The sequence below is a fragment of the Oryctolagus cuniculus genome, chromosome 1, assembly GCF_964237555.1.
Source record: "Oryctolagus cuniculus chromosome 1, mOryCun1.1, whole genome shotgun sequence".
In the NCBI taxonomy this organism is placed as follows: Eukaryota; Metazoa; Chordata; class Mammalia; order Lagomorpha; family Leporidae; genus Oryctolagus; species Oryctolagus cuniculus.
The window spans coordinates 38,851,686-38,879,191 of NC_091432.1; the positions used below are offsets into that span (position 1 = coordinate 38,851,686).

The following is a 27,506-nucleotide window of genomic DNA, read 5'->3' on the forward strand; positions in this document are numbered from 1 at the left end:
ACCGCCGGCCGGCTCTCTCGGGGGCTGCACAGGTGTTCCCCTTAGATGTTCCCCTTAGATGTTCCTGGTGCATGTTGTCTCTCTCCTCCTTTATAGTCCTCTTCCACCAATCTCAACTCTGCTACCCACACGCCGAGTACGCTGCTCTCCTCCAATCAGGAGCAGGTCCTGCTGTTTATTGGTTGAACTGGAGGCAGCTGTGTAGAAGCTGTTTCCTCCTCTCCCAGCGCCATATTGTGGGAGAGCAGATGCATAAAATAAGTCTTAATTCCAGTAACAGTCTAGTCCGAGTTGCTCCCCACAGCCTTCTAAGAGGTTTTAACACTTTAGACCCTGGAGAAATCTTTGCAAAACACTTATGCCTTGGGTCCATCCCCTAGATATTCTGACTTAAATGTTCTCAAGTGGCATCAAGTTTTTCAAACCTTCTGTGGAGATTCTAATAGGTAACAAGGCTGAGACTCCTAGGAGAGATGGATGACAGTAAAAGGGGCCTGATCTGTATCTCTAGGCCTCTACCTTCTTTGGGAGTTTTTTGGCCAACCCACCATCATTTTAACTTCAGTGGAGTGTCCATTCTGCTATAAATCTCTGAGTTAAGTGGGTCAAGGTGGGGAGGAGTTACTTAGCTGTGAACGTCTTTAACTGGCACATGAAAATTATACATATTGATGGGATGCCATGTGATATCTTGATACACGTATCTTGGATAAGTTCAAATCAAGGTAAACATATCTATCTCCTCAAATGTTTATCATCTCTTGATGGTGAAAACATTAAAAATATTCTTCCCATTATTATTTTCTATAGTTCCCTTACTCTATTGTGCATTATATGACAAGAACTTCTTTCTCCTAAGAAACTAATTTAATGCCCATTAATAAACCAATAAACCTTTTCCAATCCTTTCCCACCCCTACCCCCCGCCAAGAGTCCTCACATCTGGTAGCAACCATTCTAGTCTGAACTTCTATGAGATCAACTTTTTTAGACTCTCCATATGAACAAAAACATGGTATTCATCTTTCTGTGCCTGGCTTATTTCACTTAACATAATGACCTCTAGTTCCATCCACCTTAAAGCAGATGACAGGATTTCATCTTTTTTATGACTGAATAATAATCTATTGTGTATATAAACCACATTTTCTTTACCTATTCATCAACTGATAGACACTTAGTGAGTTTCCATTTCTTTTCCTTTTTTATTTTTAAGATTTATTTATTTATTTGAAAGGCAGAGAGATCAATCTTCCATCCTCTGGTTCACTCCCAAATGGCTGCAATGGCCAGGGTTAGACCAGGCCAAAGTTAAGAGCCAGGAGCTTCATCTAGATTTCCCACATGGGTTCAGGGGCCCAAGGACTTGGGCCATCCTCTGTTGCTTTCCCAGGGGCATTAGCAGGGAGCTGGGTCAGAAATAGAGTAGCCGGAACTGGAACCAGTGCCCATACGGGATATCAGCACTGCAGGTGGAGGTTTAACCTACAACACACAGTGCTGGCCCCAAAGTTTTCATTTCTTGACTATTGTGAACCGTGCTGCAATAAACATGAGAATGTCTCTTGACAGACTGATTCCCTGCCAATTCAATTGGCAGACATGTTAACCAAGTCAACACTGGTTGGGTATTTGATTAGTAAAAGTTACATGGCCAAAAAAATTAAAAAGACAAGTAACTGTAATAAATGTTGGTAATTATTTAGGGGATTACAACCTCACAATTTTAAATTTGTTATTTTTTAAAACACCTTTAAATATGATTTAGTATAATAAAATAATCAAAATATATATTTATAAGTATCTTTCTAAGCTTTGGCATTAGATAAATGAACACTTAAAATGGAAGAAAATTTACTGTGTCAGATCATTACACACTTAAAAAGTATTTTGTCTTAAACAAGTGGCAAGTAAGTGCTCCAAAGACTGTTAGATGATTCAAAAAGTAATGCTAATTATGAGGAAAATACTGATACATTTCTCCTAAAATGTGAGTTGCAAAAAGACATGAAATTTGATTTCAAAAAAGCAGTAATTCTAAGTATATTTTTTCTGTAACATATCTACTGTGGGGAGCAACTCGGACTGGACTGAGTTACTGGAATTAAGACTTATTCTATGCATCTGCTCTCCCACAATATGGCGCTGGGAGAGGAGAAAACAGCTTCTACGCAGCTGCCTCTTGCCAACTTGAGTGATGACCTCCAGGAGCTGATCCTGCTCCTGATTGGAGGAGAGCAGCGTACTCGGCGTGTGGGCAGCCGAGTTGGGATTGGCGGAAGAGGACTATAAAGGAGGAGAGAGACAACATGCACCAGGAACATCTAAGGGGAACATCTATCTGAAGGAACACCTGTGCAGCCCCCGAGAGAGCCGGCCGGCGGTGTGCTGCTCCCCCGCGGAAGTGGGGAATGTGGCAGGGGGAACCGCCCTTCCACGGAGGTGGAAGGGACGGTAGCCAACCCGGGAAGAACCAGCAGCAAACCCGGGGAGGGCCGAGCAGACAAAAGAACAGCGCAGGGTCCTGTGTCGTTCCTCCACGAAGACGGGGAGCGACATCTACAAATATCTATGCTTAAATTTATATATTAAATGTTATAAGTAGACATTTCATATTTCACTCTTCTCCAAAGTTTATATATTTATGCTTCCTGATTTAAAAAAATTCATAGTGAAAATGGAGGAATCATGTCTAATTAGTCATAAATAGGAGAAGGTTGATTCTCCCAGTGTTTTTCACAGCTTTAAAAATACTCATATGCATTGTGACTCCATAAATTGATGTATTTCCCGTTGTTATTTGACCATGGGAAAATTGATCTACATGAGACAAGAACAATGCTTTCTTTTAAAAAGATTTATCTATTTATTTGAGATGGGGGTGGCATATAGAAAGAGAATCTTCCATCCACTGGTTCACTCCCCAAATGCTAGGGCTGGGCCAGGCAGAAGCCAAGAATTCATCTTGAGATCTTCAGCTGCTTTCCCAGGCACATCAGCAAAGAGCTGGATCAGAAATGGAACAGCCAGGACATGAACCGGTGCCCATACAACATGTAGGAACTGCAGGTGGCATCTTAACCTACTATTCCACAATGCTGGCCCCAAGAAATACTGCTCTTGCCTCCAAGGAGTCTGACCAACCTCAAAAGCACCTTTGTCAAGTTCCTTCTCTTTGATCTCCAAGCAGAATGCCTCTATGTGTGGTGCTATCTTCCAGGCCACCACAGTGAAGCTATTCCCTGCTGGGCTAGTATGTTTTAATCAAGAAAAATATTTCACTTTCTTTTCTCCAAGCCCTGCCACTCCCTGGGGTTCCAGCCCTATTGAATAATTGAAATAACAAATGAGCTCACTGTTCAGATGTGTTCTCAATCATTAAAACAGAATTCTCTGGTCATTTGCTTGCTCAACTGTGTAATAACCCCTTAATAGGTGCCAGCATTGTGGTGCAGTGGATAAAGCCATGGCTATGATGCCAGCAGCCCATTTGGGCACCAGTTTGAGTCTCAGCTGCTCCACTTCTGATCCAGCTCCCTGCTAATGCACCTGGGAAAACAGAGGAAGATGGCCCAAGCACTTGGGCCCCTGAACCCATGTGGGAAACCACAAAGAAACTCCTGGCTCCTAGCTTCAGACTGGCCCAGCTCTGGCCATTGCAGCTATTTGGGGAGTGAACCAGCAAATGGAATCAATCTCTCTCTCTCTCTTTGTAACTCTGCCTTTCAAATAAATAAATATTTTTTTTAAAAATCCCTTAATAGACATGCTCAATCTGACTTGCCCCAAATGGTAGAGTTAGAAACATGGCAGGGGATTCCAATTCAATCCCATCAAGGTGGCATGTACCAATGCCATCTCACTAGTCCAAGTGATCAATTTCAGTTCACAATTGATCATAATGATAGGACTAAGAGTCAAAGGGATCACATAAACAAGACTAGTGTCTGCTAATACTATCTGATAGAATTAAGAAGGAGAGAATGATCCAACATGGGCAGCAGGAAACAAAACAGATTCATAGAATAGCAGATGCCCTAATCAGCACTCTGGCCTCAGAATCAGCCCTTAAGGCATTCAGATCTGGCTGAACAGCCCATGAGAGTATTTTAGGCATGGAAAGCCAAGACACTCTGGCAAAAACAAACAAAACAAAACTAAATGAAAGATCTCTGTGAGTGAGATCCCAGTGGAAAGAACGGGCCATCAAAGAAGGAGGTACCTTTTTCTGAAGGGAGGAGAGAACTTCCACTTTGACTATGACCTCGTTTAAATAAGATCGGAGTTGGCAAACTCAAAAGGCTTCCATAGCCTTGGCAACTCATGACAAGAGCCTAGGGTGAATACTGACACCATAAACAAGAGTGTCAATTTGCTAAGTCAACAACAAGAGTCACTGTGCACTTACTTCTCATATAGGATCTCTGTCCTTAATGTATTGTCCAATGTGAAGTAATGCTATAACTAGTACTGAAACAGTATTTTACACTTTGTGTTTCGGTGTGGGTGTAAATTGTTGAAATCTTTACTTAATATATACTAAATTGATCTTCTGTATATAAAGATAATTGAAAATGAATCTTGATGCGAATGGAATGGGAGAGGGAGCGGGAGATGGGAGGGTTGCAGGTGGTAGGGAAGTTATGGGGGGGAAAAAGCCATTGTAATCCATAAACTGTACTTTGGAAATTTATATTTATTAAACAAAAGTTAAAAAAAATCCCTTAATATACAACATCCAAAACATCTACCCAAGAATCATACCCTGAGTAATGGAAGGTCAAGTAGTTCTTCTCATATGATAGGCAATGATGATGAGTAATAACATAAACTGTAGCTATAATGAAGTGAGCATCCATTGGACTATGATACGAATGATAAAATGAATAATTATTATGAATGGTATTAATGAATCATATGTGGATGGCATACTATACGGTTTGTTCTATACTAAGCTCATAATATTTAATTCTCACTACATTGAATATCCATTTTACACCTAACTAAACTGGGGAGCAAAGTCCAAACAACTTACCCAGAATCACACAATTTGAAAATGGCCAAGTTCAAGTAGTTAGCCCTTTATCACTGTACTTTCCAACCCTTAACTCTCCAAACTTTATTCTCAAACTGCTTGGGAGCAAAGGCAGTCAAGTTTCATATTACAGAGTTATAATTTGAACTCAAGTGACTGGTTTTTATGCAGTAGCTCCAGCTTGTGGCAGACAGGAGAAAATAAAATGGATAAAAATGGACAGGAGGAATAAAATAAAAGTTCTGATAATGGCACAGAACTTCAGAGAGTGACTAGAAATATTTTTGTTTTCACATAAAAGAAAAAAAATCAGGCACGTGTTCTATTGTATTTGACAACTCTTCAGTGATGAACTCCTGGGGTTTGTTTCCACAAGGAAGAACTGTGGAAAGAGAGGAAAAAACCAGGCCAACGTAGGCTTGCAGCTGGGCCTCCACATGCCTTTCGAAAAGTTACCTCTTGGCTGGTGCCGCAGCTCAATAGGCTAATCCTCCGCCAAGCGGCGCCGGCACACCGGGTTCTAGTCCCGGTCGGGGCGCCGGATTCTGTCCCGGTTGCCCCTCTTCCAGGCCAGCTCTCTGCTGTGGCCCGGGAAGGCAGTGGAGGATGGCCCAAGTCCTTGGACCCTGCACCCCATGGGAGACCAGGAAAAGCACCTGACTCCTGCCTTTGGATCAGCGCGGTGCGCCGGCAGCAGCGCGCCAGCCGCGTCGGCCATTGGAGGGTGAACCAACGGCAAAGGAAGACCTTTCTCTCTGTCTCTCTCTCTCACTGTCCACTCTGCCTGTCAAAAAAAAAAAAAAAAAAAAAAAAGAAAAGCTACCTCTTGACTTTTCATCTAAAAAATGGGGATAATTATCCTTCCTTGTAGAGTTGTAAGACATAAATCATGTGTCATTTGTAAAGAATTTTTACAATAATTGATAGTTTCCTTTCCCGCTGAAAAAGCCATTGAAGACGATTCATGTGTTTTTCTGCCCAGTAGCTTGTTGGCGCTGATATTACTTACAAGTTTCCACCAGGGGGTGATCCACTGCACTCTGAGCAGTATTTGGTTTCCAGTGTATCAGATTTGGCTGGGAAAGGTAACACTAACAATAAGGAAGCTTCAAATCCTGTATAGGGCTTACCTTTGGTAAAGATGATGCAACTTCCCCAATAGCAAGGACATAATTATGTGCAGCAGTAGAACTTCAGTGATGAAAGCTGCACACCAGAGGATGGTCCCTATATTTCCTCAGTGCACTTCCTTCAGTGTAGTTCCCCAGCCACCAGGAAATCTCTGTATCCAGGGAACACTTTAATATAAGGGACAGCTATGAGCGCTGTTTGTATGTTCTGCCTATCCAAAAACATACCGCAATTTGAGGTATTTAAATGTAACTCATGATTAAAACAATTGTTAAATTTTCATGAAATTATGTATGCAGTAGTATTAGTATGTTTTTGTCTTTATTTTTAAACAAAAATTACTGATAAATTATTTTTAGCATTTTTACAGATTTATATTTAACTGTTTAAGTACTCATTCCTCAATTTATGATGATATTATAGCCTGATAAATCCATTGTAAGTTAAAAGACATCATTAAGTTGGGCCGGCGCTGTGGCATAGTGGGTAAAGCCACCACCTGCAGTGCCAGCATCCCCTACAAGAGCCGGTTCAAGTCCCGGCTGCTCCACTTCCAATCTAGCTCTTTGCTTGGCCTGGGAAAGCAGTAGAAGCTGGCCCAAGTCCTTGGGCCCCTGCACCTGCGTGGAAGACCTAGAAGAAGCTCCTGGCTCCTGGCTTCAGATTAGCACAGCTGTTGCGGCCAATTGGGGAGTGAATCAGCGGATAGACGTCCTCTCTCTCTCTCTCTCTCTCTCTCTCTCTCTCTGCCTCCCCTTCTTTCTCTGTGTAACTCTGACTTTCAAATAAATAAATAAATCTTTTAAAAAGATATCATTAGGTCAAAAATGTATTTGAGGGAGTGGGCATAGTGGCACAGCAGGTTAAATTGCTGCTTGGGATGCTAGCAACTCATATTGGATTGTCTGAGATTGAGTTCCACCTCTACTTCTGATCCAGCTTCCTGTTAATGCATCTAGGAGGCAGCAGATGAAGGATAAAGTGCTTGGGTTCCAGCCACCCATAGGGGAGAACTAGATGGAGTTCCTGGCTCCTGGCTTTGGTTATTGCAGGCATTTGGAGAGTGAACCAGGGGTAGAAGAGTGATTGATTTCTCTCTCCTTTCCTTCCTCTCTCTGCCTCCTCCCTCCCCTTCTCTTTCTGTCATTCTTTCAAATAAATAAATAAATATTTTTTTAAAATGTATTTAAGACAGATAACCTACCAAACATAATAGCTTAGCAATGTAGCCTATTGTAGAGTATTGGTTGTTTGCCCTTGTAGTTATGTGGTTGACTAAGAGCAGTGGCTCACTGCTACTTACCCACCATCATAAGACAGTGTTGTATAGCTCAAGAAAATATCAAAATTTTAAATTTGTAGTATGGTTTATACTGAATGCATATCACTTTTACAACACCATAAAATTAAAAACTCATTAAGTTGAACCATAGCAAATGAGGTACTATCTGTATAATTAAATATTTACTATGTCGAGATGGAGGGAATATTTTCTTTTTTTAAATAAAGAAAGGTGGGGGGGACTATAGTTTTGGAAAGATGAATGTTTCAAAAATGTAAATGCTGTAGACCAGAACCTACAGTGAACTTGATATTTCATAAGTATATAGCACAAGTACATTTAAAGCCTCAGTTTACTTGCTAATAAAATGGACATAGTATATAACTTGAGTGTTGCTGTGAGGATTTTTTTAAATTTTTATTTAAAAGACAGAGTTACAGAGACAGGAAGGGAGAGGAAGAGAGAGAGAGAGTATACTCCATCTACTTGTTCACTCCCCAAATGGCTGCAACACCCATTCCAAAGCCAGGAGCTAGGAGCTTCTTTCAGCCCATGTGGGTGTAGGAGCCCTGCTGCTTTCCGAGGTGCATTAGCAGAGAGCTGGAATGGAAGTGGAGCAGCAGTGAACCAACACCCATACGAGATGCCAGTGCTCAGGTGGCAGCTTTACCCGCTACTCCACAGCGCCAGCCCCTTCTATGAGGATTTTAATATGACCTATGTAAAGAGCCAGGCATTTGGTGCAATGGTTGAGATGCTGATTGGGACACCTACATCCCATATCAGAGAGTCTTGAGTTTGAGTCCAGCTCCACTCTCAATTCTAGCCTCCTGCTAATTTGCACCTAGGGAGGCATCAGATGATGCCTCCAATACTTGGGCCACTGCCACTCATACAGAAGAGTTGTACTGAGTTATTGTTTCTTGGCTTCAGCTTGGCCCAGCCCTGGATGGCGCAGGCATTTGGGGTATGACCCAGATGGGAGACTTGCTCACGCTAGCGCGCTCTCTCTCTCTCTGCCTTTCAAAAAAGTAAAATAAATAAATAAATAAATAAATAAATTTAAAGCAAGCCTAGCATGAAACACAGCATGGAACAGACATTCCTATGAATATTAATTTCTTTTGCCTTTCCTGTGAACTGGTGGGCTTCCTCTAGCAGATTCTGACTCCTCAGAAAAGGGCTTCAATACCATCTTAGGACAGAGAAATCTGATTTTAACAGGCTGCTTCAAACACTCAGAAATCTAGGGTGAATACCAACTAAAAAATTAATTAATTAAAAGCCAGTGTGAAAATTATATACACAAAATTGTTAAGTTCTTTTTGAAATGAATGTTGTAGAAACTATTTTAAATGTCTCGATGGAAAAGGAGATAAGAGCTGTCACTGTGCAGTAGCAATTCTGTGGCTTTGCAGTTTATGCTCATCTCTGTGCCTCAATCTATTCATCTAATTCACCAGGATATTAGTGAAAACAAAGAATACGCTAACGGGCTCAGAGCTCTTCCCTTCAAAACATTATTCTGACATGAAAGCAGCTATTTGTAAAGCAATGCTTAGAATTCTTGTAACTATATAATGGACTGAATACATTCTGTTGTCCTTTTTTTTAAAGATTTATTTATTTGAAAAGTCTGAGTTACAGAGAGGGAAAGACAGAGAGATCTTCTATCCACTGGTTCATTCACGAAGTAACCACAAAAGCCAGAACAGAGCCAAGTTGAAGCCAGGAGCCAGGAGATTCTTCAGGGTCTCCCAAAAGAGTGCAGGGGCCCAAGCACTTGGGCCATCTTCTGCTGCTTCCTTAGGCACATTAGCAGGAAGCTGAATCAGAAGTGGAGCAGCCAGGACACCAACGGTGCCCAGTATAGAAAGCTGATGAAGGGCCTCTAAATTGTTTTTCATAACATGCATTTTTCATGGATCTTTTGAATACCTTTTGTACATAATAATTGAATGAACTATCTAACAAAAAAGTTCTTGTACTGATTTATTTCCATTGAAGTTCCTGAACTTTGGAAATGATCCTCAACTTACCAGGAAGAGCAAGGTTCCCATAGTTGAAACACAAAGTGAGATACACCATGTAGCTAGTAAGGAAACGATCAAGAAAGCAGCCTACATTTGCGGAAACAAAGCACTTTCATAGTAATTCTCTCATTTGATCCTCAACAAGTCTGTGACATTAACAAAGAAAATATTTCTCTTTTTTATGATTTATTTATTTGAAAGGCAGAGTTACAGAGAGGCAGAGTCACAGAGAGAGAAAGAGAGAGAGAGAGAGAGAAAGTCTTCCATCCACTGGGTCACTCCCCATATGGCTGCATCGGCTGGAGCTATGCGATCCAAAGCCAGGAGTCAGGAGCTTCATCTAGGTCTCCCACATGGGTGCAGGGACCCAGGTACTTGAGCCATCTCACAACACTTTTCCAGGCATATTAGCAGGGAGGTGGATCAGAGGTGGAGCAGCCAGGAATTGAACCAGCGTCTACATGGGAAGCCAGCACTGCAAGTGGTGGCTTTACCTGCTCTGCCAAAGCACTGGCCCCAGAAGGTATTTCTTAGTATCTTCACTTTATTCATGAGGAAATTGAGGCTCAGTAATCTTACCAGGTAGTAAAGCTGGAAAGTGGAAAGGGGAAATGCTGACTCCTTCTGAAAGGGAGGTAGGTAACAGATAAGAATATTATAATGGCAAGAACACCTCTTGGAGATGGAACAGTTTATAACAAATTCAATCTTTTAGCAGAGCAGGAAGTAGGTTATAAACAAGAATAATCAAAAGGTTCATGGAAAATGGATTAAAAGATAAATTTCTGTACAACAGAATTTTGAAATCTATGCATAGAGGGGCTTTCAAAGTTTGTGGGAAATATGTACTATGTAAAACCTATGCATAGTTACATTTTTGTACTAAATAAAATTACCTTTAATTTTCCATGGACTTTTTACCCTCTGATGACAGCAGTGATATTCATCTGCATGTCACCTTTCTTTGGTTCCCAGTTCCAGTCTAGGATGTTTTGAAATTAATTAAAGAATGCAAGCAAAGTGATTCATTCTGACATTATTTTAACTTTTTCACCTCAGAGGTAAGAACAAAGGAGAATATGCCACCAACCTGACCTGTTTTGGTGAATATATATAAAAGCAAATTAACCAAAGCTTAAAAAAATAAATAAATGGACCGTCTCACCTACCACACCCTTACAGAATGCTAGCCAGAAAGACTTACATATTGTGTTAGCAGCATGAAAGGTGGGGAAAAAGGAGTAGGGCAACCCAAAGTCAAAGTCAACAACCGTTATAAATTTGAGCCATATATTCTTTGCTTACAGGGGATAAGGGAAGAACCAACTTTCCACCGTCTTAATGCAGAAATGAGAGCAAATGTTGATAAACAATGGAAACTCTTTTTCTCTCCTTCTGGTGGGAGGGACATGATTTAAAACAGCACAGTGTCACCTCAAGTCCCAATATCCTAATTAGAAAGCAAAAATGGCATGATTTTAAAAAAATCACACATAATTCATACATATAACAACAACAAAGTAAGATGTCTCCAATCTTTGGTGTAATGGGATTATACACAATAATTAATGATGAATTTGTAAGCAGCCCTGTTGGCTCTGTTCAAATGCCAAGTGTGGTAGTCCAGTGGATCATCAGTTTTAAGTGTGGATCCCTAATCTAAAGGCACTGAAAGTATTGGCACTGAGAGATGGGTTTCAAATGGTTGCAGAGACTTGAAGGAAAAGAACAAGGCTTTGGGGACTAAAAACCAGCCAGACACTTGGGTTGTTTTCTTGGTGCCAAATGTCATCCCTCTGGTCCACAGACTTCTTTCAGACAGAATCAAACTCAAGCCCAGAACATTCAGCAAAGCACACACCCAACCCATACTTAAATCTCTGCCAGCCTGAGATTAGGCCTGAGGACATCTGTCCTAGCCAGAAGAGGACGAATGCCAGAAAGCTGGAATTTAGCCTACCATCCTGTGTTTGCTGGGACTTGCATCCTCTGTATCTGCAGAGAGAATTTTGACACTAGATGGCAAATTCCTGTAGGCATGGCTTTGTATGAGGCTGAACAGAAAAATCTCTTTAATGAAGGCTTTGAATGATGGATTATGGTCCCATGATGATCAAACCATTTCAGCCATTCCCACACACAGGGATCACATAACCATCAATGGAACAAGGCCAGCCCTAGGCCAAATTAAAAACTAGGCCAAATCTGTCCTTGGCTTTCTCCAAGCTTGGTGTGTCTGCCAGCCTCCTTTCTTTCAACATGCTCCACCTTCCCTGACTTCTTCCTATTCTCCACAATAGTAAGGCCTAAACTCTTTATGTTGCCTCTGGCTCTCCAAGAAACCCTCTTAGTACCCCTGTTATTTGAAGTAAGGAAGGCCTTGACCCACTCCAGCAAACATTTACTGAGTCTTAATGATGGGACAGAAAACAAACTATGTACAAGAATTATATACACACACACACACACACACACACACACACGGGTGAGTGCCAGGCTCCCAGCTTTGACCTGGCCCAGATCTGGCTATTTCAGCCATTTGAGGAATCAATCTGTGGATGAAAGACCACTCTTTATTTCCCTCTCTGCCTCTCTTTCTCTCCCTCTCTCCCTCTCTATCTCACTCTATGTCATTCTGCCTTCCACATAAATCAATAAAAATATTAAAAATATTCTCCTCAGCCTTGATGAGAAAGCCTTATAATTCATTCAAAAGCATGACTGGACCACCTACTGTAGGAAACAAAGTCTCCTGGATACCCTAGAGAATACAGAGATTAGGAATATACATTTTTACTTCCAGAAGTCCCTTGAAATTAGGAAAAGACTTAGAAGCAAGAGAAAGAGAACTACATGAATGCAAGAACCATTATGTCTTGCCCAATTAATATAAAAGCTTCCAACTGCCCTTCCTGCTTCTACTTTTATCTCTTATAATAACAATCATAATGAATATAAGTCTATTCACCATCCAGGACCCAAAGTTTTTTTTTGTTTTGTTTTGTTTTGTTTTTTTGTTTTGTTTTGTTTTGTTTTGTTTTGTTTTTTTGACAGGCAGAGTGGACAGTGAGAGAGAGAGACAGAGAGAAAGGTCTTCCTTTTGCCATTGGTTCACCCTCCAATGGCCGCTGCGGCCAGCGCACCGCGCTGATCCGATGGCAGGAGCCAGGTGCTTCTCCTGGTCTCCCATGGGGTGCAGGGCCCAAGGACTTGGGTCATCCTCCACTGCACTCCCTGGCCACAGCAGAGAGCTGGCCTGGAAGAGGGGCAACTGGGACAGAATCCAGCGCCCCGACCGGGACTAGAACCCGGTGTGCCAGCGCCGCAAGGCAGAGGATTAGCCTAGTGAGCCACGGCGCCGGCTTCAAAGTTTTCTTTGTAAAACACAAATCAGATTATGCTGTTTCTAACTTAAACTATCTCCCTACCCCCCCACACAAAGATTTCTCTTTGTCCATAGAATAGAGTTCAAAGTCCTTCTTGTCATTTCCTGCCATATAGCTTTTCAATGACTTTTATCACACATAGCAAACCCAGTATCTAGCAGAAAGGTCTGTACTATCCAATACAGTAGTATGTGGCTACTGAACACTTGAATTGTGGCTAGTTCAAAGTGAGAGGTTCTTTGAGTGTAATTTGCACACTGGATTTCAAAGACTTAGTATTAAAAAAAGAAGCATCTTATTAATCATTTTATATTCATTACATGTGAAAAATGTTAAAATTTTTGACATTGTACATTGCACAAAATATTTTATCTAAATTAACGTGTTCCTTATGACTTTTTAAATATGTCTAATAGAAAATTTAAATTTATATCTGTGACTCACATTTATGTCCTTTATTATAGTTCTGTTGCTCAGCACTGATATAGATAGTATGTAGTTATGATCATGAATGAGATCATCTAGTGAGTGAGTGTAGACAGAAAACAGAAGAAGTCTAAGCATAGAATCCTGGGGGTCTTACAAAAATTAAGGAGCCAGGGAGATAAAAGGGAGCCATTTAGAAAGATTGAGAAAGTATCCAATGAAGTCAGAGAAGACTTGTGACGAAGTCTCAGAAGCCAGATGAAGAAAATATTTCAAGGAGGAGTTATCAATTGTTTCAAGTGAGATAAGAACTAGGAATTGACAACATGGAAGTCACTGGAGAGATTGACAAGGACTATTTTGTTGTAATGTAGTAGATAAAAATCTAATTAGAGTGCTTCAAGATTGTGTGAAACAAAAACAATTACTACAAACATGAATAAAATTTAAAGAAGTTTTATCAGAAAGTTGGTAAGAAAAATGGGAAGGTATCTAGATGGAAGCATGGGATTAAGGAAAAAATGTTTTAATTTGGGAAATACAGTGTGTTTATATGCAGTGTGTTTGTATGAAATAAATTGATAATGAAAAAAAAAAGAACCTCTCCAAAATTACTAGAGTAAAATTGCTAGAGTAATCTCTTTGAGTAGATAAGAAGTCCTGGGAGCTACTGTACAAGAAGAGGAGTGTGCCTTAGAAACATGGACCACTCCTCAGAGTAATAAATGGATGACAGAATATGGGCACAGTATATGTAGGTTGGTAGAAGTGATGGAAGACACAAGGAAAGTCTCTACTCTTTCGATTTTCCCATTTAAAAAAGAACGACAAAGGAGAAAGTGGTAAAAGTTTAAGGAGAGATAATAAAGTTTGAAGTCATGTTTCTGAAGGAAGAATAGACTAATGAAATGAGTTAGAATTGTTGGACTCGCTTGAGTTTAGTGGTTCATGAGTAAGAAGGATAAATATGTAAAAGTTGCCAAGAAGTAAAGGATGTGTGAAGTGTTATTATTATATGCATAGACTATAAGATCTAGGATGGGTAAGGAGATAATAAGAACATGTGGGTTGTAAAGAATAATGAAAAGATGGTAGGACAAATGTACTGTTGGGTCAGGGAATTTTTAAGTCACAGTGCTTGGGACAGCGAATTGGAAAGATACACAGCTGTGAGCCTAGAGTAGAGTGATTGAGGTTGCGATTATGGAGAAGGTAGCAGTTATTAATAAGGACAAAACTGAAAGTAGTGTATGAGTGGTCCATTCCATGGGAATGATTTGCTAAACCTGAGATTGAGTAAGATCATTAAAGGATAAGAGATCAAGGATCTCAGAGTCTATGGTTTTGAAATCATCATCTACATGGAAAATAAAATCACTGACAATTTAAGACAGGCATATTGTTGAAATGAATAAGGGTGAATTGGGAGCTTAAATCTTCAAGGAACATGATGGGAGGTACAAAGTCAGCAAGTAACTTCAATAAAGAAGGGTAATTTGAAATGATGTTATAAGTTTCACATCAAGGTCCTAAAGGGAGAAGAAAACTGGGGTTGCCAAGAGCAAAGGAAACCAATGAGACATCTCCTCCACATTTAAGTACAGAATTCTAGTCCAAAATCACATTCCAAATATTGTCCATATATTCCTGAACCTACAAAAGTCAGACTCTATTCCCAGACAAGCTAGAATGATTCTAGGCTTTTTGCTTTAACTCAAAGCAATACGAAACAGATACCAGCAACACTTGATTGGGCTACAAGAAAGCAGGACTTTGGAAGATCCAGGTTACAGAGCAAAAATGCACAGGGGACACTCAAAGAAGTTGAGAGTACAAAGATTTTTGCTGATGATGAGAGAAAAAAAAAAAAAAAACAAAGAAGAGGAGGATGAGGAAACAGGGGTTGGGACTAGAATAAGGAATAAACAGATTAGCTGTAGGTCTGGGTTATAAGGAATGACTTGGTAAATTGGGATAAGGGTTAAGAGAAATTGTTTGTGATCAACTCAGGCAGATTGTGGTAGGGAAGCTATGAGTATTCATTGAAGAAGGAAGGTGAGGGTCTTGCCAGAACCTAGGGTTGAGGGCTCTGGGGATATTTGAAACATTGGTGTCATTTGCAACACTTCCTCATACCCAGGATGTGTGGCTCCTCCATTAAACTTTATCCTAACAGAGTTAAATACTCATAATATGAGCCTGCTTATACTTTCATAATGAAATTTGCTAAATTCTGAAGGAGAACATAAGACAAAACAACAGGCCGGCGCTGCGGCTCACTAGGCTAATCCTCCGCCTTGCGGTGCCGGCACACCAGGTCCTAGTCCTGGTCGGGGTGCCGGATTCTGTCCCGGTTGCCCCTCTTCCAGGCCAGCTCTCTGCTGTGGCCAGGGAGTGCAGTGGAGGATGGCCCAAGTCCTTGGACCCTGCACCCCATGGGAGACCAGGATAAGTACCTGGCTCCTGCCATCGGATCAGCGCGGTGTGCCGGCCACAGTGCGCTGGCCGCGGCGGCCATTGGAGGGGGAACCAATGGCAAAGGAAGACCTTTCTCTCTGTCTCTCTCTCTCACTGTCCACTCTGCCTGTCCCCCCCCAAAAAAAAAAAAAAAGACAAAACAACAAACAAAAAGGACAAAATATCCACATTCCAAATACAGGTTTCTGATGTCAGAAGAGTCTTACCCTAGCCCCAAAGAAGATACTATGGTTAAACACTTGATGGTTTAACTTGAAGGAAACACTCATGAATTGCTGAGACAGTACTGCATGATACCAGATGAAGATGTTTTGGAAAGGGGTTTTTAATACCTGAGCATTGGTCTACATCTGCAGCTTAGCTGTTTTTTATTTATTTATTTTTTTGGTTCGGAACATTCTTCATATTAACAACAACAATAAAATCACATAAAATCAGTCCATGAATAAATGTTTACTAAAAATCTGAACAATAAAATTTTATCTGATACTCTGAATGAGGGAAGTTCAGGTCAAGTTCATTGAGAGCCAGGAAGATGAGTCACTAGCTGACATCTATAGCAATGCTCTTAATGATTTTTACAATTGTTTCCTTAATAATGGAATCTCAATAAGCAGGTCAATGTTAAATTAATAACATGGAAGTACTCTAAAAAGCATATTAAAATATGATTTTAGCCCATTCATTTAAGGTTTATAACCATTCTCCAGATTTTTTTCTTCCTGGTGGAATATCATCTAGTGAAAGGAAATATTTAAGCTAGGGATAAAGTTTAAAGCACAAAATTAGTAAGCAGGAAAAGTATAGTTTTAACAACACCCAGGCAAAGGCTACATAGGCATATATCAACACTCACAGACCCTCGCCATGTTTTAGTCAATGAGGAATCACCCAACATGTGTAATGTGCCAGACAGATTGCTACATGCTAGAGAGACCACTGTGATCAAATTGCCATTCTTACCCTTGAAGGTAAGGAATGGGGAGTATAGACACTTTAGCAAACACAATACAACATTGATAATTTGTATGAAAAGTGCAGTACGGAAAATGTGTCATTTGAAGTGAGCCTTCAAGGGTGGGCAGAGGTTTGCTAGACAGAGAAGAAAAGTATGCCAAACAAAACGAAGAGTATGTCAGAATGCAGACAGGTATGACTGAGCAATGACATACCCGAGGACCATGAGCAGTTCGGGGAGGCAGGACTACAGGATCCGGAAGAAGGGTGTAAGAGATGAAACTCTTACTGTAGAAGCACCCAAATTCTTTGCCCCATTTCTAGCCACCATTTACCTTTTTTGTCACCACCCTCATTTCCCAATCCTCAATCATCATAAATCTAAATACAATTAGCATGTTGTGATCTTTGCAAACATAAGTAATGATCTGGAGGTCATGGGGAAAGGTCTCACAGTATAAGCTGCATCATCGCCCCACTCTCACCCCTTTACCTGTCCTCAGCTCTTACTCTTCATCCCATGCTGGTACAATTATTCAGCATTTTCTACTTTCTTCTCTACTGTTTTGGCACCAAACAACCAGAGGTTGACAACAGACAACGCCAAAAAAAAAAAAAAAAAAAAAGTGATCCTCTCCTTCAAAATAATTTTCTTACTGTATTCTGATAATCAGAGCATCTCCCTCTGATTATATTTCTTTTTTTTTTTTTTTTTAATTTTTTATTTATTTTTTATTTATTTTTAACTTTTATATAATGAATATAAATTTCCAAAGTACGATTTATGGATTACAATGGCTTACCCCCCATACCGTCCCTCCCACCCACAACCCTCCCCTTTCCCACTCCCTCTCCCCTTCCATTCACATCAAGATTCATTTTCGATTATCTTAATATACAGAAGATCAGCTTAGTATACATTAAGTAAGGCTTTCAACAGTTTGCTCCCACACAGAAACATAAAGTGAAAAATAATAGATGATTTTTTTTAATGATGATGAAATCAGATCAGACCTATTGTCATGTTTAATCCCAGTGAGAGTCAAGTTGGGAGTTGATAGTTTCTTTTCTTTTCTTTTTTTTTTTTTTTTTTTTTTTTTTTACAGAGGATCAGTTTAGTATGCATTAAGTAAAGATTTCAACAGTTTGCACCCCCATAGAAACACAAAGTGAAATATATTATTTGAGTACTCATTATAGCATTAAATCTCAATGCACAGCACATTAAGGACAGAGATCCTACATGAGGAGTAAGTGCACAGTACCAGGGGATTCCAATTTAATCCCATCAAGGTGGCATGTACCAATGCCATCTCACTAGTCCAAGTGATCAATTTCAGTTCGCAATTGATCATAATGAAAGGACTAAGAGTCAAAGGGAGCACATAAGCAAGTCTAGTACCTGCTAACACTAACCGATAGAATAAATAAAGGGGAGAGTGATCCAACATGGGAAGTGAGATACTCAGCAGACTCATAGAATGGCAGATGCCCTAAATAGCACTCTGGCCTCAGAATCAGCCCTAAAGGCACTCGGATCTGGCTGAAAAGCCCATGAGAGTATTTCAGGCATGGAAAGCCAAGACACTCTGGCAAAAGATCTCTGTGAGTGAGATCTCAGTGGAAAGAACAGGTCTTCAAAGAAGGAGGTACCTTTCTCTGAAGGGAGGAGAGAACCTCCACTCTGACTATGACCTTGTCTAAACAAGATAAGAGTCGGAGAACTCAAGGGGCTTCCATAGCCTTGGAAACTCATGACTGGAGCATAGGGAGATTACTGATGCCATAGACAGGAGTGTCAATTGGTAAAGTCAACAACAGGAGTCACTGTGCACTTACTCCCTCTGATTATATTTCTAAAACACAGTTCAATTGCTTCAATGTTTTAAACCCTTTAAAAGCTCATTCCAACTCAAAGAAAAAAATCCAAGCATTCATCAGCCTCCACATTCTGCCTCAGTTTAAATAGTAAACCCTACTTCTTCTACATCTTTCCCAACCCTGTCTGTGTACTCAAGACCCACTGTGCCCATTCCCATCATCATTGTACAATGGTGACTTCTTGCTACCACAGGTTCTCAACCCTCATTACTACTGCCATTTTGCACTGGATAATTCTTTGTTGCAGGAAATTGTCTTGTGTATTCTTAAATGTTAAACAGCCTCCTGACCTCTTTGTAAATGCCAGTAACAATTCTCATCCCCACTACCATCCAAGGTCCTGAAAATTAGAAATGTCTCCAGATATTGCCAAATGCCTTTCAAATGTCTGATTGAGAAACACTGGTCTGTAAACTGTTCTCTGGTTACCTCCAGTAAGAAAGCTTTTCTCCCTCCTCTACTCCACAACACTTGCACCTCTGTTAAAATCCCCACAACTGCAGCACCAGCATCCCATATGGGCACTGGATCAAGTCCCAGCTGCTCCACTTCCAATCCAGCTCCCTGCAAATGTGCCTGGGAAATTAGCAGAGGATGGCCCAAGTCCTCAGTCCCCTGCACCCATGTGGAAGACCCAGAAGAAGCTCCTGGTTCCTGGCTTCAGTCTGGCCCAGACTTGGTCATTGTGGCCATTTGGAGAGTGAACCAGCAGATGGAAAACCTATTTTTGTCTCTCCCTCTCTTACTAAACCTTTCATATTTTTTTTTAAAAAAAATCCCCACAACTAAAGAAATAGCAGCAACTATTAGAGTAACATTTAGCACCATCTCTCTTTTGTTTCTATTGGTTGCTTATAAGTTTGCCCCCTTCCACCAGTTTGTGAGCTCTTCGAGCAAAGAATATCTTCCTGGTATCCCTAGTGCCCAGTATAGTGTCTTAGTACAATGGGTAACTGGACAACACTTGCTGAATTGATTTGAAAAGGCTATTGCCTTGGTCTATTTGTCTTTTGAATAGCCATGTGATGACCAGATCAGTTGGGGAACTGAGAAGCTAAAAATTATTCTAATGCTGTTTTTTTTTTTTTCTTTCTAATGCAGGGCTTCAGTCATTCCTGAGAAGTTTAAAGAAGCATTAAGAACAATAGATCTGAAAAAAGGTTTGTTTATTTTATTCTCACATTTTACAATGTTTTATAATTGGGTGAATATTAATTTACAAACTCAGTTTAGGTTAGCATAGTAAACTGTTTTTAGTTTGAATCAGTTTACAGACTGAATGAATTTTAAGTTTGAAAAATAAAGATAGAGAAGTGGTTTAAATCATAGGACACAGAACTTCAGTTTATACTAGTAGAAGTGTTTTGGATTATTTCATTTATATAGGTTTCATGTACCCAGATTTCTTGAAAGTTGCTTGAGGCCAGAAATACACCTGGGATTTCTTTTCTCTTCCATAACATCTTCTCAGTAAATACCTCTGAGTTAATCATTTGAAAACTTTCCAATGTGCGGAAATAAATCTATTGATCTAGAATTCTCCTGGAAATAGTTAAATCTATTTAAGTTTTAGAGGTTGTGGTATGCTATGGCAATGCTTGCCAAAGGCTTATCCCAATATTCATTTCTGCCTTCATACTTAGAAAACATTTGGGATTTCACAGCTGTGTCCCTTGTTATTCACAAGACTATTTCCTAGTTCCTTTACTGCAAGATGGAGTTATGTATCTGTTCTAGCTGATAAGATATGGGTCAAAATATGTGGAATTTCTGGAAGCGTGCTTAAAATCCCACCTAAAGCAACTGATTCCATTGGGAAGGATGATTTTTATATTCTGCAATTCCTTTTACTTTTTTTTCTAGCATGCAACTCACACATAATGACTGGAACTCCTACAGTCATCTCACATCATGAGTGAATTTGATTATGGAAACCATGGCCTGGGATTGTGGGGAAAAACAAAGAAGCTAGGATTGAATCTTAACTCTGCTTTTGATTTGAGCATCTGCTAACATGTACCCTGGGAAGTGGAAGGTCATGGCTCAGGTACTTGGATCCTTGCCATCCACAAAGGAGACCCAGGTTGTATTTTGGACTCCTGGCTTCAGCTAGGCCCAGCCCTGGCTATTGCAGGCATTTGGAAAAGTAAACCAGTAGATGGACTATCTCTCTGTCTCTATTTCTGTTTCTCTCTGCCTTTCAAATAAATATTTTTTAAAATATTTATAATATATTGTTAGATGAAAAAGGACTATTTTCAAAACATGCTTCGTGAAATAATGACACTGTGTTGGAGTTGTTATACTTGTTCTGAATTATCTATCTCTGGGTTTCTTTTACGCACTTTAAACACTGCTATTTTGAACTTTTCTGAATTTTCTTATAATCTTTATTTATTTATTTGAGAGGAAGGGAGGGAGGAGAGGGGAGGGGAGGGGAGGGGAGAGGGGAGGGGAGGGGAGGGGAGGGGAGGGGAGGGGAGGGGATAGGAGAGGAGAGGAGAGGAGAGGAGAGGAGAGGAGAGAGGAGAGAGAGAATAAGAGAGACAATGAGCTAGCTCCCATTGGTTAGCTCTCCAAATGCTCACAATGGCCAAGATTGTGCCAGGTCAAAGATGGGAGATGAAAACTAAAGCCAGGTCTCCTGTATGAATGGGAGGAACCCAATCACTTGAATTATCACTCCTCTCAGAGTCTGCCTTAGCAGGAAACTGGAATCAGTTGCCAGAGCTAGGAGCGAAACCCAGGTATTCTGATATGAGATGTGGACATTTTAACGGCATTTTAGCCACTAAGCTAAACATCCACTATGGACTTTTGTGGTTTTATACAGATGTACTTAATCCTAATTGATACATAAATATTTAATTTGTCAGTAGTTCTCAAAGACTGCATACCACAAAAACTTTCATTGTTTTCAGAAAGCACAATTGTCTGGGCCATACTTGGAAGTTTCTGAATCAAAACTTACAAAATTTACAGGTTGGGCCTCTAGCAGGAACATTTATAATTATCTGTATGTACATATAAATATAAAATCATAGGTTAATAAATTAGGCAACTTAGCACATTTGTAGTTACATAGTTATATATTACATATAGTTATTCAGCTATATACAGTATATTATTTAATGGAGAGCTTTCATAATTGTCACTTATATTCCTTTTGCTCTTATAGGGTTAGTAGTAATGTCCTCTCTTTTATTCCTGATTTTAGTAATTTCTCCTTTCTACTGGTCAAACTATTGTCACTTTGTTGATTTTTTTTCTCATTTACTTTTAATTTCTATTGTTTTGGTTTTGTTTTGTTCTGTGCTCTACCTTTATTGTTTCCTTCCTTCTGCTATTTTAGGTTTACTTTGCTCTTTGTTTTTTGCGTATCTTAAGATAAAGGGAAAAACTATTGATTTGAGATCTTTCTTTTTTTTAATATAGATATTATAGCTATAAATTTTCCTCTAAACAGTGCTTTAGCTGCACCATGAATACATTTTTAAACCCCTGCAGAGAATTTTGATATGCACATTTGGTGAGAATATGCTGTACTTCTTTTGTCACTGTAAGGTTTCCATTTTTTTTTTTTTTCATTTTCATTTTCTCTGGTCTTTGGAATAAACAAAGCTTTTCTTACAAAGCAAAATGCCTTGGCTTGAGGTTGATTAGATATTGCAGAAAGACTCTTGTTTGCAACTCAAGGATTCCTTTCATAATCTAATCTAAAAATTTTGACCTGATATTCTTCTTTGAGAAGTGAAAACTTCCTTTGAAGGGCACTTTCAGTTGGAAATTTTCTTCTCTGCCTATATATCTACCATGCATTTTTGCAGTCCTGAAACAATGATATCCTGTATGTAGAAGTTAGCTAATAGTGAAACATCCCATTCCACCCTACACTCCCCCTTATTTGGCCTGTGTGCTTTCCTATATACCTTGCTTTTTCCATAATTTGGCAGCAGTATCAGCCACTGCACGTGACAAGTGACATCATTGCTATAATGAGAATTCCAAGCAACACCACTGGATCAAAGCCCATCTGTGTGCCTGCTCCCACACTTGACAAAACAAATTCCAAATTCATTCAGCATGCCGGTGCCATTTAGTCACTGTGACATATCCCAAATTTTGGACTCTATGCAAAAACCAATCTGTGCCCACAAAATTAATCATGGAACACATTTTATGACGTTTGACAACAACTTAAAAGGTTTTCATCTCTGGCAGGTGGCTCTGCCAGTCTGCAAGTATGTTCATGACAAATTCTGAACAATATATTTTGTGTCTGAAAATTCATCTTGCAGGATGCACACCCTGGAGAGAACCAGCACGAGTCTGACCAATTCTGAAGTATTTTTCAGGGACACATAAGCCATACTGCTGTCTTGTGAAGGAAGGATGATGGCCCCAGGTAGTCATAGAAAGCCAAAGAAAAGGCAACAGCTCGTGTGCCAGTAGATGCTGAGAACACTGGCACAATTGCCTGTGTTGGCAGGACCAGGAGTTTGAGATGGCTAATTTAAGCGACAAGATCCTGGCAAACAGATTTATTTAGGGCAAGGGTGCGTCAGGAAGATGCCAGAAAAATACATCAATCTGTGCCTTTAGATGTACTATGGAGTGATGATGAAACAATTGACATTAAAAAAGTCAACCCTTACACTTTAAAATAATCTGCAATTCATCCTAACAAGAAGTAGGGTTTACTTTAGATCTCTAGAACTTCAAGATGGGGTTTTATGTTTTGATCTGAGATTTGTGATAAAAGTTCCCTTCAAAAGATGTGCTTGAAGAGATCTCCTCATCTTCCTATGTTTAAGTGATTAGACCAAGTATTTTTATATATTATTTAATTCATTTTAAAATGAAGCCTATTTTACATGACAATACCATTAAATAAATGAAACTATTTATCCAACATTTTACTTTTCTGAAGCATATGTCAGAGAACCTCTGTTGAGGAAAAAAAAAAAAAGGAAAACAAAAGTTGTTTGTTTTTTTTTTTAATTATTTATTTGAAAGGCAGAGTTACAGAGCGGCAGAGAGAGAGAAAGAGAGAGGTCTTCCATCTGCTGGTTCACTCCCCAGATGGCCACAACAGCTGGAGCTACACGGATCCAAAGCAAGAAGGCAGGAGCTTCTTTTGGGTCTCCCACGCAGGTGCAGGGGCTCAAGCACTAAGGCCATCTTACACTGCTTTCTAAGGCCATAGCAGAGAGTTGGATGGGAAGTGGAGCAGCTGGGACTCGAACCGGTGCCCATATGGGATGCTGGCACTGTAGGTGGTGGCTTTTACACACTATGTCACAGCACTAGCCCCGAGAAATGAAACTTTAAAACTTTAGTTGTACTGTTAGAAATCTAAATGCATCCCTTTAATTAAGAAAAATGTTCTATGCAACGTACAAAATTGTTTTTAAATGTGTATTTCATACAGTATGATTATTTGTGTATGGCTTGATAGAGAACAAAATAGAAATTCCACTTGCAGCATCTTGCTTCCCCATATTATGTTCCACTTTTCCTAAATTCCCTAGACAACCCTCTACCCCAAGCTTACCCCACCAACTCCTCTTTACTCTTTATTAATGCTATCTAGGTACAGCATCTTTACAATGTCTCAGGTTAAGAAAGCTTTCAAATCCAGACAGCCTGGTTAGGACTCTATTTGTTCTATAAAGACAAAATACTCACGAGCTAGCTTTCACTGGGATTTGTCTGGACCCAACCTTCCTGTTCTAATCTGAAAGTTCCTCTTCATCTGTGGCAGGAAGTAAAGTGAGGAAGCAACAGGTGAAGGGTGCTTCCACAGGAAGAGCAATTCTTAATTAAGAGACACAGTGATTTAATAACCTGGCATAGGCATAAAGGCAAAAGCACTTCTCCCTCCTTTGTGCTAACAGTCTTCTTTGAGATATAGGATACCACTCCATTTTCTCTTTTGTCAAGTGAAGGAATTGGACTTTCTAGATGTCTCCCAACTTTAATATTCTGGGACTTACCAGTTAGGGGGAAACATTTTGGGGATTTTTCATTATATAATAGTTGATTCTTTAATATTTTATATGTTGAGTATAAGTGGATTGCTAATTAGAACCATATTTTCCTTCCCAAAGTAGCTCCTAAAACTTTTTTCTTCCTTACCTACACCTCATAATTATAACATTAATTTTAAGATTTATGTGTTTACTTATTTGAAAGGCAGAGTGACAGAGCGTAGAGGAGAGAAAAGGAGAGAGAGACAGAAAGCGAGAGAGTTCTTCCATTCACTACTTCACTCCCCAAATTGCCACACTGGTCAGGGCTGGGCCAGGCTTAAGTTGGGAGCCAGGAACTCCATCGGGTCATCCACATGGGTGAAAGGGGCTCAAGTATTTGGGCCATCTTCCACTACTTTCCCAGTTGCATTAGCAGGGAGCTGGACCTGAGTAGAACAGCCAGGACTCAAACCAGCACTCCAAGGCAGCAGGCTCACCTGCTCTACCACAATGTTGGCCCCTGACATGAATTTTAAAATCAGCTAGAAATGTTGCCCTTTATGCAAGGACACTTTATCTTTTTATAATGGAAATAATTCCCTCAATAACACATCTCTGCAGTTTTGCGAAGAAAAAGAATTTTAGGAGGAAGAGACCCTAACAATCACATTTTGAACCCCAAACACAGGTCAGGCTGGCTGAGTTAGAATCACAAGAAAGTTTTCAAATGTAGATTCCCAGGGCCTTTTCACAGATTCTGGTTTATTAAATCTATGAAGCTCAAGGGAATTTGTATTTAAATAAATATATGCTATATTACTTACTGTATGAGTACAGTAATTAATTATGGTTAAGTAATTTTCATGTACAGACCTTATTCAGTGGTGTTGACAGATGAGGAAACAGGTCTAGAGCAAGACTGATATTCTCAAGATCACACTATCACATGGTGGCCCTGCTATGATTAGAAACCAGAGCTTCTGACATTTACTTCAGTGCTTTCCCACGTCCAGTTGCTACTCCTATGGAAACTGAAAGGTCTTCCCCAAATATATACGTAATATATTTTACTACATACACCAAATGCATTGTCTGCCATGCCCAGCCTTTATTTCATTTCATTTTTTTTAAAAGATTAATTTGTTTATTTGAAAGAGTTACAGAGAGGGAGAGGCAGAGAGAGGTCTTCCAACTGCTGGTTCACTCCTGAAATGGCCACAACAGCTAGGGCTGAGCCAGGCTGAAGCCAAGAGCCAGGAGCTTTACCCAGGTCTCACATGTAGGTGCAGAGGCCCAAGGATCTGAGCTTTCTTTCACTGCTTCCCCAGGCACATTAGCAGGAAGCTGAATCAGAAGTGGAACAGCCTAGACTTAAACTGGCACCCATATGATATGCCAACCCACTATGCCACAGCACTAGTCCCAATGCTCAGCCCTTTCTAAAGGAAGATGTTCTGCCCACAGTCCTATCAGAGCCCTAGGTTAATCATTACCTCTATTCCATAACGCACAGTTGATGGAACCAGAGCTGAGTATTCAATCAAAGGTAGCAAACCCATGGAATGACTACAGTTCCTAGGATTCAAACATCTGATAATGCAAATTAATAAATCTAACAAATGAAAATTGTTTAATAACTAAAAATTACTTCAAACCTAGTAAGTCTGTGCTTTCAAACATTCACATAGTTTTTGCAGTCAAGATTTTTAATATCCTTTATGTCCAAATCCCGAAAGCAAACATTTCAAATTGAAAATACAAGGCTGTGGCTGATGTTGTGGCTCAGTGAGTTAAGCTACCACTTGAGAAATGGGCATCCCACATTGGAACACTGATTCAAGTCCTTGCTACTCCACTTCTAACCCAGTTCCCTATTGATGTGCTTGGGAAGAGAGTAAGTAGACCAAGTACTTGGGCCCCTGTCTCTCTTTTTTTTTTTTTTTTAAGATATTTTTATTTTTTATTTGACAGGCAGAGTTTACAGACAGTGAGAGAGAGAGACAGAGAGAGAAAGGTCTTCCCTCCGTTGGTTAACCCCCCAAAATGGCCGCCTACGGCCGGCGCTGCACCGATCCGAAGACAGGAGCCAGGTGCCTTCTCCTGGTCTCCCATGCAGGTGCAGGGGCCCCTGTCTCCTAAAGTGGGAAACCTGAATAAAGTTCCAGTCTCTTTGTGGCCATTTGGGCACTGAACCAGCAGATGGAAAAATCTCTTTTTTTTTTTTTTTTAAGATTTTATTTATTTATTTGAGAGATAGAGTTACAGTGAGAGGGAGACAGACAGAAAGGTCTTCCGTCCATTGGTTCACTCCTCAGGTGGCCACAATGGCCGGAGGTGTGCCAATCCGAAGCCAGGAGCCAGGAACTTCTTCCAGGTCTCCCATGTGGTGCAAGGGCCCAGGGACTTGGGCCATCTTCTACTGCTTTCCCAGGCCACAGCAGAGAGCTGAATCGGAAGAGGAGCAGCTGGGACTAGACCCAGCGCCCAGCGCCCATATGGGATGCCGGTGCCGCAGGCAGAGGATTAACCTACTGTGCCATGGAGCTGGCCCCATAAATAAATCTTAAATAAATACATACAAGGCTAATAAAAGTTGAAGATTTCAAAATATATTAAACACTATACAATATTCTGGTTATTAATTTTATCATTACGTTTCATTTTTATTAAAATTTATTCTTTTAAAACATCAAATAGCATTACAAGGTTTACAACTAAATAAAAATAAAGTGTTTTATCACCCTCTGTACTTTCCATCACTTTGTGGTATGCAGTTAATCTATTTTGTATTCTATATTTCCTTCCTCATCCAACATTTTAGATTTTTAGTATTAATAATTATTTCATTTACCCCCATTTGCTTAAGTTTCTATGTGCTTGTCACCAGTTCTTCCCTGAACTCTCCACTAAAACTGTTTGTGTGGT

The 27,506-nt window shown here is 40.0% G+C and overlaps 1 long non-coding RNA gene across 48 annotated transcripts in view; it reads right to left on the minus strand.

Moving 5' to 3' along the window:
* LOC103351120 (uncharacterized) overlaps nt 1-27,506 on the minus strand; it is a 222,632-nt gene that overhangs the window by 162,697 nt on the left and 32,429 nt on the right. For 18 of the 48 annotated variants that reach the window (XR_011387942.1, XR_011387925.1, XR_011387950.1 and 15 more), the window contains exon 2: nt 24,298-24,364. The exons of 17 other annotated variants lie outside the window; for them this stretch is intronic. This is a non-coding gene — a long non-coding RNA (uncharacterized lncRNA). Of the gene's footprint in view, nt 1-17,221; nt 17,290-23,593; nt 23,916-24,297; nt 24,538-27,506 lie in introns of those variants that run through there. 13 more of the 48 variants (XR_011387926.1, XR_001794371.3, XR_011387923.1 and 10 more) reach the window with 5 other exon arrangements.